General features: G+C 38.9%; 1 pseudogene across 1 annotated transcript in view; it reads left to right on the top strand.

Moving 5' to 3' along the window:
• Positions 1-6,226: 6,226 nt before the first annotated feature.
• LOC121358140 overlaps positions 6,227-11,116 on the top strand; it is a 14,674-nt pseudogene continuing 9,784 nt past the window's right edge. Inside the window, exons 1-10 of the transcript XR_005955837.1 lie at positions 6,227-6,247; positions 6,340-6,432; positions 7,267-7,330; positions 7,498-7,596; positions 7,696-7,799; positions 7,876-8,014; positions 8,658-8,776; positions 8,876-9,025; positions 9,737-9,907; positions 10,640-10,949. The product of XR_005955837.1 is annotated as a myosin heavy chain, skeletal muscle, adult-like (transcript). The remainder of the gene's footprint in view (positions 6,248-6,339; positions 6,433-7,266; positions 7,331-7,497; positions 7,597-7,695; positions 7,800-7,875; positions 8,015-8,657; positions 8,777-8,875; positions 9,026-9,736; positions 9,908-10,639; positions 10,950-11,116) is intronic.

The raw sequence follows: 11,116 nt of genomic DNA, 5'->3' as shown, positions 1-11,116 counted from the left end.
GAACAAGGTGTTTTACAGAAGTGTACTAAAATATCAGCTAAAGAATTTGTATAATTCTTTTGTATAATCTTATTTAAGTGAGGTAGAAGACAACAGTCAAATTAAAAAATAAATATTTTAATATATTTATTTTTATTTTTACAGCATACCAAATTTAATGTCAGCAAGGGACTTCCTCTAGAACAGAAAATTTACTGTGGGATGCCACCAGGAACTGTCAGCTGGGATTTGTTAGATCAAGATGACCAGATTTGCGAGGACTAATGACAGTCCAGCAAAACAACTAAGACATTGAAATGTCTTTTTATCTTGAAAGTTTTTCTAGTAGTTTGCAATGCAATTATGTGGTAGTTAGAAACACTCAGAGTAATGCCTTTTCCCTCTATCATGCTTAGAGTGAACAGATATTTATGCTGCCTGCCCATATCTTTTGTTTTCGTGCTTTGTTGAAGGTTATAGGGAACTGATGATGACTTTAGCACCTCTCAATCACACAGTGTCAAATAAGATAAATCTGGACACATGAATTCAGCTTTTCATTCCAACTATTTAATTATGCTGTTACTTTGTTCTCGTATTGAAACCATCATTATTTAAATCTCATTCCATAATGAAATACATCTAGTTATAGATTGTCAGAGTTTAATCAGTCCTTGAGTTCATCATATAGTTGAATGTTTCCTACAAGACACGGGGCTGAAGTGCTCCCAAGCTATTAGTTAAGCTGTCTCTAAATTATCACCTGCTTTTGAAAGAAATAGAACTTCCCATTCCTGGTGAGATGCTGGCATTGCAGGAGCATGTTTACAGCACTAACTACTGAGACGGCACGGTTCCTGTCATATGATACATCTTTGGGACTATGACTCTCCTTGCTACTCAGGTGGAGAGAGCATGACAGAACACCATTAAGATACTTCTAATTCTCCACTCAGCCCTCAATTTTCTGAATTAACTCAAATGTAAGACCACATTCTTCAATACACATAGTACTGCCCCAGCTATGCTTGTCAAAATTACCTGGTGTTGAGTAGGACCAGAGCTAGACCAGGAATAAATGTTAACAGAACTGAAGAATTTCAGTTTTGTTAACATATCTTCTTGAGATCATCCCCACTACCTTGAATCCTGGATCTTGTGAAGCAAATACTGCAGCACTGCAAACTTCTGCTGTGCTAGCTCAGCATGATGTTATTTCCCCCTGTGCTTGTACATGGAAAGAGACTTGAGAGGGACAAGGAAAAGGGTTCAGGTATATATCACCCTGCAAATGGTGAGCAAAGAGCAGCAGACATTAATATCAGAGAGAACACATAAGAAGAAACTGAATTCTCCAGCCATCCCCTGCTGAGTTTCCATTAAGTCCTGGCAGCAGTGGGAATCAGCAACTTCTTTACTCAGCTGTTGCTGTAACCTAAAAAGAGCCCTGAAAGGCTCCCCTGAAGGTCATATGGAGAAGACAGGTCAGTGCTGCACTAGATGTGTGTCTTATGGAAAAGGCAGCAGGACAGTTTCTTTTATGACATACATTTTATTATATTTTAGAGGAGCTCAGTACATAGGCATTTTCCTCAGCTTCCCTAGTAGAGCATAGATAATTCTATTCTTCTCTCTGTACACTGAATTTGTCATTATGCCTCAGTGCATATAAACATCATCAGGTTTAAATTGTTACTACTCTCTCTAAATCGATTCCACTCAACATGTAGAAATTGTGTGAGGCTCCATAAACTAAACAAAAGTTCTTCATCGTTGTGTATTTTGATTTTTTTGCAGTCTTTGGACAATATAATCACATCAGGAAAAAAACTGCCTATAATTTGAATTTTAGAATAAAATTCAGTAAAAATATAATAAAAATATTCACAATATTTGAAAATACAGAAAACCACTGTAACTCAATTTGTAATGATAGAGGGTGTCACCTGAGTTTAGGGCTGTGAAATATACTGGCAAAGAGTACGTTGCTCATACACAGACAAGTTGGAAAGTAGTAAGAATTAGAGGTGAATATCCATATATACTTATATTTAGATATTGTAGGACTGTTGCATATCATAGTTGTGGATGTTATATTGAAAAGTACACAATACTGTATCTTTTCCTGAAGTAAAATTGGAAATTTTACATATTGAGCATATATTTCCTTCACCTTTACTGCAATAACTTCAGAAATTCCTTCACAATTTTTTTCTCAAAGAATATATATAGATCTATTTTGCTATATAGCTGTGGAAAGCTATATAGCAGAATAACATATAATATATAGCAGAATAACACTCGTGACAGTTGTGTCCTCCTGGGAACACTGACCAAACACACTTGGCCTTTGACTAAATAAAACTTGAATGATTTGCAACTAGAGAAAATGTCATCTGACTACTGGAGGACATTAGGGAGCAAGGAAGGAATTCTTTCTCACAGCCTGACTTACATGTGAGAAGCTACCTTAGGTCCCAGCCTGACAGCACTGCATAAGACAGGCTTGCTACTGAGACAGGCACTGAGAGCAGAATTTAACAGAAAGGCAGCAGAAGAGAAGACCTCAAGGACAATGGTCAGAGCCGCATCAAACCCAGCCTCCAGTTGTGGCACATTTGTTACTTCTCTGGGAATCCCATCCCCATGTCTCACCATGTTCATCATGAAACATTTCTGCCTTATAACTATCAGAAATCTACATTTTTTTTCAGCTTAAAACCAGTGCTTCTTGTGCTTTAAATTCTTTGCTTCATCTTTCTTACAAGCCCCCTTTAAGTATTGCAGGGCCTCAAGAAGGTGTCCTTGAACCTTTCTCATCTCCAGGCTAAACAACCCCAACAACTGGACATGGCAATTAGTGCTGTGATTTAGTGAGAGTGGTGGTGCTATTTGGTCAAAGATTGGGTTCTGTGATCTTGGAGGCTTTTTCCAACCATAATGATTCTATGACTCTGTGAAGCATCTCAGCTTTTTTTTTTTCATAGGAGGGGTGTTCTTATCCCTCATTTGGAACCACTCTAGCTGGTCCAGGACTTTCTTGTGATTACTAGTGGTAACTTCTTCAAGTGATAGAGGAGCCAGTATGGAGGAGGGTTGTGTTGGACCTTGTAATCACCAGCAAGGAGGGGCTGATGGGGAATGTGAAGCTCAAGGTCAGCTTTGACTGCAGGGACCATGAAATGGTTGAGTTAGAGATCCTTGGGGCAGTGAGGAGGGGACACAACAAGCTCAGAGCCCTGGTCTCCAGGAGAGCAGACTTCGAACTTTTCAGGGATAACTCAGGAGTGATGCATCCCAGCAAAGAGGAAGTCAGTCAAAAATGCCAGGAGGTGTGCATGGATGAACAAGGAGCTCCTGGATGAACTCAAATGCAAAAAGAAAGCCTACAGAGGGTGGGAGCAGGAATAAGTATCCTGTGAAGAATATAGAGAAATTGTCCAAGCAGCCAAGGAGCAGAGGAAACCTAAGGCTGTGATAGTATTAAATTTGGCCAGGGACATCAAAAGCAACAAGAAAAGCTTCTGTAGGAATGGTGGTGATAAAAGGAAGACAGGAAAATTTGGGCCTTCTCTGGAAGAAATGGGGTCATTACCTGGGATCTAGAGAAAGCTGAGGTACTCAATGAGGTTTTTGCCTCTGTGTTAACCAGCAAGTGCTTAAGCCACATCATCCAATTTGCAAAAGGCAAAGTCAGGAACTGGGAGAATGAAGAACGACCCACTGTAGGAGAAGATCAGGTTTGAGGCCATTTAAGGAACGTAGAGGTGCACAAGTCCATGGGACCTGGTGAGATCCACTTACAGGTCCTGAGGGAACTCAAAATTTTCTAATTATATCTAGTCATGTCAAATGACAATTATGCCCTTAGTTCAGTTTGCCAGACAATGCTTAGCCAAAGAGGGTTTGCCAAAATATTTTTGACCGAAGAAAGAGGAGGCATCTGTAGCATCTGCAGGCGAGATCGTATAAAATGTCCCTGCAACACGTCTGCCCTGGCTCCACAGAAAGCTCCAAGGTAAGAGATGGGGTCTGCAGGCTGCCAGGAAGGGATGGCAGCCTAATGTGCCACCACATTCCTGCTGCCTCCGGTGCTCCTGTGCAGGAGGGGACTCCATTACAAATCTGTTTTCAAGGCACCTGCATGTTTTCACTCTTGATTTTTGTGCAGAAGCAATTTGGGAACTGCCATTTTTGTTTTACAGCATTGACCAGCTGCCAGCCCACAAGCCACACATCTGGTGTTACGAGAGGTAAGAAGCTGATTTACTAATTCTTAGGGACAGAGACAGATCCTTGTGGGTGGTGTGTGTGTGGCTGAGTGAATGGTCATTGCTTCACTGTATATTGTTAAGTCCACTGTAGTCACAGTATAAGGTGGTGGGGTGCTGAAGATTGGTATGGTTTTCAAGTGAATTATTGGATCATAAAACAGTCCAGGTTGTAAGGGATCTCATAAGGTCATCTGGTCCACTCTTTAAGGAGCTGTGTTTGAAGTCTCTGACTACTCATGGCAGGCCAGAAAATCCCCATGGGGACATTCTTCTCTTCTGCTTAACTCACCTAATAGGGAGAGGGGTGTACTGCCTTCCCATCATTACTGATGTACCTGAAATTCAGCATTTTGTCTCAGAATATGCAATATGATATTTTGTCTGAAATTTGTCATGGAATCACTAAAGCAGTAAGAGCTGTAATATAAGAAACTAAGCTCTGATTGTTACCTCTCTAAAAGGCAATGCTGCCCTTTGTTCCCTGCTCTGCTTGTTCTTTACCTCACAAGAAATGGAAGACTCAGCCCCCCTCCTCTGGAAGCCACTAGCTGTTCCAGAGACAAACAAAGAATTGCCATGTTATGTTTTCTCATTTTAGTACAAATAAATACAAGATTAAATGATATGTAAATATCAGGTACCTAACTCTATACAGAAAGAGATATTTAAATGTTTTCCTAAGCTGCCCAGTGTTTGCTTTTTGGTGTTTTTTTTTTCCCCTGGGGCGGGGGAAAGAAAAATATATTTCAGATAAATTAATTCAGGCTTTAAAATTCCTTATTTTTAAATACTTCATTAGAGCTTTAAATCTTTGAAATTTGTTTTTCTCTAAAATTTAACTAATTTTTAAAAAACAAGAAGCTATCTCAGTGTGGTTTGAACAGCATTAATCTTCTTTTAACAGTCAGGTTGCAATTTATGCCTGGATTCAAGCAGTTAATAAAATTAGAGAAAATTGTATTATTAATACAATTATAAAAAATTTCTAAACACTGAAACTCAGCCATTAAGAAGTTGGAGTTTTCAGTTCAGACAGTGGAGTACGAGCATTATTATCTTTGTGAAAAACTATCAATTGTGAGAAAAGAGCATTAAAATAATTCTATATTAATTTTAAGAGTGCTTAAGCAGTTGAAAGGATTTTGAGGTTCTTAATTCCATAGTACAATGCCTAAATAGTTGAATTCTAAGTACTTAAAGATTGTTTAAATGTGATTTCAGTAAAGGCCAAATAATCTCCCAAAATATAATTTTGACGTTTACCCTAAATATTGAATTGCACCACTGCAAAAATTCCTTCCAAAAGGCTACCAGCAGTATTAATATAGTTTCTTTTTTTCCACAACTTCTCTTTCCTTCTAACAAGTGCTTACTTTCTGGCAAATTTGAGTAACATATCTGCTCTTCCACAGTGTTGTCTGCTGGCAAGCCCCTCCATAAAGTGCAGCCATGTCTTCGGACGCTGGCCTCAGGGGCATTGGAACAATAAATTCTCTGAAGGGATACCCTGTCTTAGCAAAGTGAGGAGGGTTTTTGAAAGCTTTCTTGGACGTGACACACACATCTCTTGGCGTTTACTATCTTCATAGTGTTTCTGCTGTTTCAGCTGAAAGGCACCTTTGTACTCAGTGATGTACTTTGGCGGTTTTCTTGTTTAAGTAAAGCTGACATCAGGCAAAACATTAAACTTATGTATGTTTCTTTCTCTGTTGTTCATTGAGTTTTAAGTACTGTGTTTCTGCCTTGTTGACAGATCGGGAGAACCAGTCCATCCTGATCACGTACGTACACCCCCTGCGCGGGTCCCTGCGGGGCTGCCCGGTGCCAGGGCACCTCCTGCCTGACCACGCACCCTCTGCTTCTCTCTTGCCTTTGGCAGCGGAGAATCCGGGGCCGGGAAGACTGTGAACACCAAGCGTGTCATCCAGTACTTTGCAACAATTGCAGCCAGTGGAGAGAAGAAGAAGGAAGAACAGACATCAGGCAAAATGCAGGTAAAGTGGTAGATACATATTGGGATCAATGCTTTCCTTTGTTCCTGACATGATTTTTGGAAAGGAAACAAGCAATAATTATCACCCTGCAGGGAACACTTGAGGATCAAATCATCAGCGCCAACCCATTGCTGGAGGCCTTTGGAAACGCCAAGACTGTGAGGAATGACAACTCCTCACGCTTTGTGAGTTGCTTAACAAAATAATTCTTGCAACATAGTAAAGAGAAATTTATGCCAGTCATTCTTTTCTGTTGTTCAGCCATCATATTTCCAAGAGTAAAACTGAATTTTCTTACCATGGCTTTGCCACTTATCCTAAAGATCATTCTCCAGATTTCACAACACAAAAAAATAATTCTGTTTAACATTAAAATGCAAATAAAAACACCATCTCATGTGGTGTTTCTCCTGGAACATATTGTAATGTTAAAAAATAGCTCTGTTTATTTTTACTTACATTTCTATTAATTTTCTAAGAGACAGAATTGCAGGAAAATAAGGAATGAGGCAAGGAGTGATGAAAGAAAGAAAGAAAGAAAAAGAAAGAAAGAAAGAAAGAAAGAAAGAAAGAAAGAAAGAAAGAAAGAAAGAAAGAAAGAAAGAAAGAAAGAAATTTTCTAATAGAATAATTGAATAATATATTTGCTATATTTCAGATTTTATTAATCAGAAGTAAAGTTGGTCATTAGATCACAATTCAGTTTTTAGCAGCTCAGCTATTTAAATTGATATTTCTTAATCATTAAGGAAACTGCTCTCTGTGTGGAGGATATAGTTAGTCTAATTTGTTGAATGAATTTCACACATTCTTTCTCATTTGTACACTCAGCATACTTAAAATACAGTTTTGCCACTGCTGATTATTTTCATGATCAAGAATGAAAAAAATAACTTTATGTTAGTGGTGAACATACAGAGATTTTAAGAAAATGTCTCTAAGTAGAAAACTTATGCCAACTTCTTCAGTTAATATATACCTTCTATGTCGTAAATCTTAAAACACTCATTCCTTTAAAGGGCAAATTCATCAGAATCCATTTCGGTGCCACAGGAAAACTGGCTTCTGCAGATATTGAAACATGTAAGACACTTCACTGCAGTTCACAATTCATCCATTCCCCCCTCTATCCATACAACATATTTTCACCCCACCATCTATACTGCCTTCCCTGTTTTCTTCCCATCTTCTCTCTTTTTTTTTTCCCCTTTTGCTGTTTCTTCTTGTTTCTAACTAAATTTTCCTTCCAGATCTGCTGGAGAAGTCCAGAGTCACTTTCCAGCTCAAGGCGGAAAGGAGCTACCACATCTTTTATCAGATCATGTCCAACAAGAAGCCAGAGCTAATCGGTAGGAAGAATTACTAACTTGGAGGAAGATTGCTGAATATCTGCTCACACTATTACTTGCTTGACTAAACTAGGCCTACATGACCCATCTTATTTTCAGACATGCTCCTCATTACCACCAACCCCTATGACTACCAATTTGTCAGTCAAGGCGAGATCACTGTCGCCAGCATTAACGACCAGGAGGAGCTCATGGCTACAGATGTAAGCAGCAATTCAGAGTATTGTAACTATTGGCATCTCCCAGGCAAAGCTTTTTATTTTACTGGTCCTATTTCAGAGTGCCATTGACATCCTGGGCTTCAGTGCCGATGAGAAAACAGCCATCTACAAGCTGACAGGGGCTGTCATGCACTATGGGAACCTGAAGTTCAAGCAGAAGCAACGAGAGGAGCAGGCAGAGCCTGATGGCACTGAAGGTATCAGAAAATCTTTGGCTGACTTGTTAGAAATAGAAGTGGCAATAATAAATCAGTATTTGGAAGATGGAGTAGAAATGTGTTTAGGTGAGATGGTACATAGGTATGAAACTCCCATCCAAAGTGCATTTGTTCTTCAATTACTGCTCATTATTATCTGCACTACCAACTGCATATATGTCCAAAACTCTCTCCTGAGCTACAATTCTGAGTTAGTGTAACTTGCTCAGTGTGCTTAGACCCACTGAGAAAGAAAAGATTTTTTTTAAAAATTTGTTTCTGCTTGATAGTTAAAGAAAATAAAGGCATTATATTCAGTTATAGAACTTCCACTTCATTAATCACTTTTTATGGCAAAACTACTCATGAATTCCAGGAATAATTTTAATAAATACATTGTTTCTACATGTTTCTGTGAAGATTTTTAAAGACACAAATACCCTTTAGATGTACTGCTCTGTAAAATATTCAATGCAAAGATGATATCAATTGAATAATAATGTCAAGGTTCCCCTGAGAGCTAGTAAGAAAAATTCGATCACAAGAACGTTAAATATTGCAGCTGTTTTGGGAAGGGTTTATCACTCAAAGTGCTGCATGTTTGGTAGCCCTAATTTTTCTATCTCCTTTTCCTTGTACTTAGTTGCTGACAAGGCTGCCTACCTGATGGGTCTGAACTCAGCAGACCTGCTCAAGGCCCTCTGCTACCCCCGAGTCAAGGTGGGGAATGAATACGTCACCAAGGGCCAAACTGTGCAGCAGGTAACAACAACCAGATGCTGACTGGGAACCTCTGACTTGAATCACTTACTCTTTGCTCTGGATATTGTATTTCTTCTGCTCCATTCTCCTTTGGTTTAGGTGTACAATTCAGTGGGTGCCCTGGCAAAGGCTGTCTATGAGAAGATGTTCCTGTGGATGGTTGTTCGCATCAACGAACAGCTGGACACGAAGCAGCCCAGGCAGTACTTCATTGGTGTGCTGGACATTGCTGGCTTTGAGATCTTTGATGTAAGGATTCCAGGGTTAACAGCTGCTCATGAGGGGAAGGATTGTTATATGAGAGGACTTGCAAGTAATATTCCTCTGAAAGTTTAACATGCTAGTCATTTGCAATTTTATGCAGAAAAAACCCCAGTCATTTTTTCTCTAACAGAAAACAAAATCCTTAAAAGCTCCATCAGTACAAGCACAGAGTCTTGTTGTTTGTGCAGAAGCAGAAAATAGAATTTTATATGTTGCAATATTACAATGGTTTGAGTTTCATGTTAAGGATTAAATAACCCAAAATAATTCCAATACATTTATAAAAAAGCTTCTGGAGCAGAGCTAGGAGATGTATTGGCAAATATATAATGAGTTAAAGATGCTCAAAATGTTTAAAGAACCAAGAAATGAATAGTTAGGTGTTTAATCAGAGATATCAAGGGTTTTCAAGTTGGAGACAAGAGCATGCACTCACCTTATTTGCTGAATAAAAAAATGCCAAAGTATTTGATTAATCTTAGGAGATTCACTTAAAAAATCTGCTCTGAAAAGAATCCCTCATTTTCATTATGTAGCTATTTCTTTCTGGAGCTGCATATAGGTTCTTCTGTTATGGTGTTGTCCTGATAATACAGCTGTTTTGTAACTGGGGAGATTTATAAAGGGTGGAAGAGAATGATGAAGAACTGGGCATATTGATGAGGGCTTGTTGTTGTGGTTTTTTTCACTGAGCAGTTCAACAGCCTGGAGCAGCTGTGCATCAACTTCACCAATGAGAAACTGCAACAGTTCTTCAACCACCACATGTTCGTGCTGGAGCAGGAGGAGTACAAGAAGGAGGGGATTGAATGGACATTCATTGATTTTGGGATGGACCTGGCTGCCTGCATTGAGCTCATTGAGAAGGTATGTTTTTAATTCAAGATGTCTTCCATTTTCAAGAACCCATTGTTTTAAATTTCCAATGGTTGGATTCTTGTACTTGGTTTTAATTGCAGAAATACGTCTTGACCTGTACTGTGGCTAATTATGCATTATAGATATTACAAACCCCACCAAAAACTATAGAAGGAATTCTCACACATTCTCTACATGGAAGCTATCTCCATTTGCTTGGCTAAAGGATATTACCTTCAAATCACAGGGCAGTTCCTAAAGCAAAATGAGAACATTTTCTTAGGGTTCTGGAATAAAGCTATCTTGAAATAGATAACTGTATGGTTAATTGTACAGTTATCTGTAATGCTTCTGTATGGTTCACAGCAAAGCAAGTACAGTGCCTTACCTCTGAGAGGAAGAAACAGAGATTTCTTGTAGTTCCTTATAATTTAGGGCACTGATTGAAAATTCAAAAACACAACTAAATATGGCATGGACACATTTGTGAAAAACACTTTAAAATACATTCTTTCTCCTCATGAACTTTAACATGGTCTTTGGCATAAAAAAACATTCCAAATCATGATGCCAAAGTGTAAATCAAGACGGTGAATCTTTTAAACTCACTTTTTAGAAATAAATTTTCTACACGGCAAAGTTTGTTTTTCAGCTTCCTGCCTTTTACTACATTCCCTTTGAGACAAGCCATAATCATATATTCTACAGGCATTCTCTCTTGTTTATTGAACTATCTTCCAGCCCATGGGCATTTTCTCCATCCTGGAAGAGGAGTGCATGTTCCCCAAGGCAACTGACACCTCTTTCAAGAACAAGCTCTATGACCAGCACCTGGGCAAGTCCAACAACTTCCAGAAACCCAAGCCTGGCAAAGGCAAGGTTGAGGCCCACTTCTCCCTGGTGCACTATGCTGGCACAGTGGACTACAACATCACTGGGTGGCTGGAGAAGAACAAGGACCCTCTGAATGAAACTGTCATTGGGCTGTACCAGAAATCATCTGTGAAGACATTGGCTTTACTTTTTGCTTCTTATGGTGGAGCAGAAGCAGGTTATTTTTCTAAATTTTCTTTTTCAAAAATTGGGGTATGTAAAGATACAACAAAAAAAGTTATATGGTTATATTGAATTTTTTTTTTTTTTTTTTTTTTTTTTTTTTTTTTTTTTTTAAGGGGTTGGGGGGGGGGGGGGGGGGGGGGGGGGGGGGGGGAATGGTGA

Source organism: Pyrgilauda ruficollis, unplaced genomic scaffold (assembly GCF_017590135.1).
Source record: "Pyrgilauda ruficollis isolate IOZ18807 unplaced genomic scaffold, ASM1759013v1 scaffold375, whole genome shotgun sequence".
NCBI classification, from domain to species: Eukaryota; Metazoa; Chordata; class Aves; order Passeriformes; family Passeridae; genus Pyrgilauda; species Pyrgilauda ruficollis.
The sequence above is the reverse complement of the archived record's forward strand: the minus strand, read 5'-3'. Positions and strand labels throughout refer to the sequence as shown.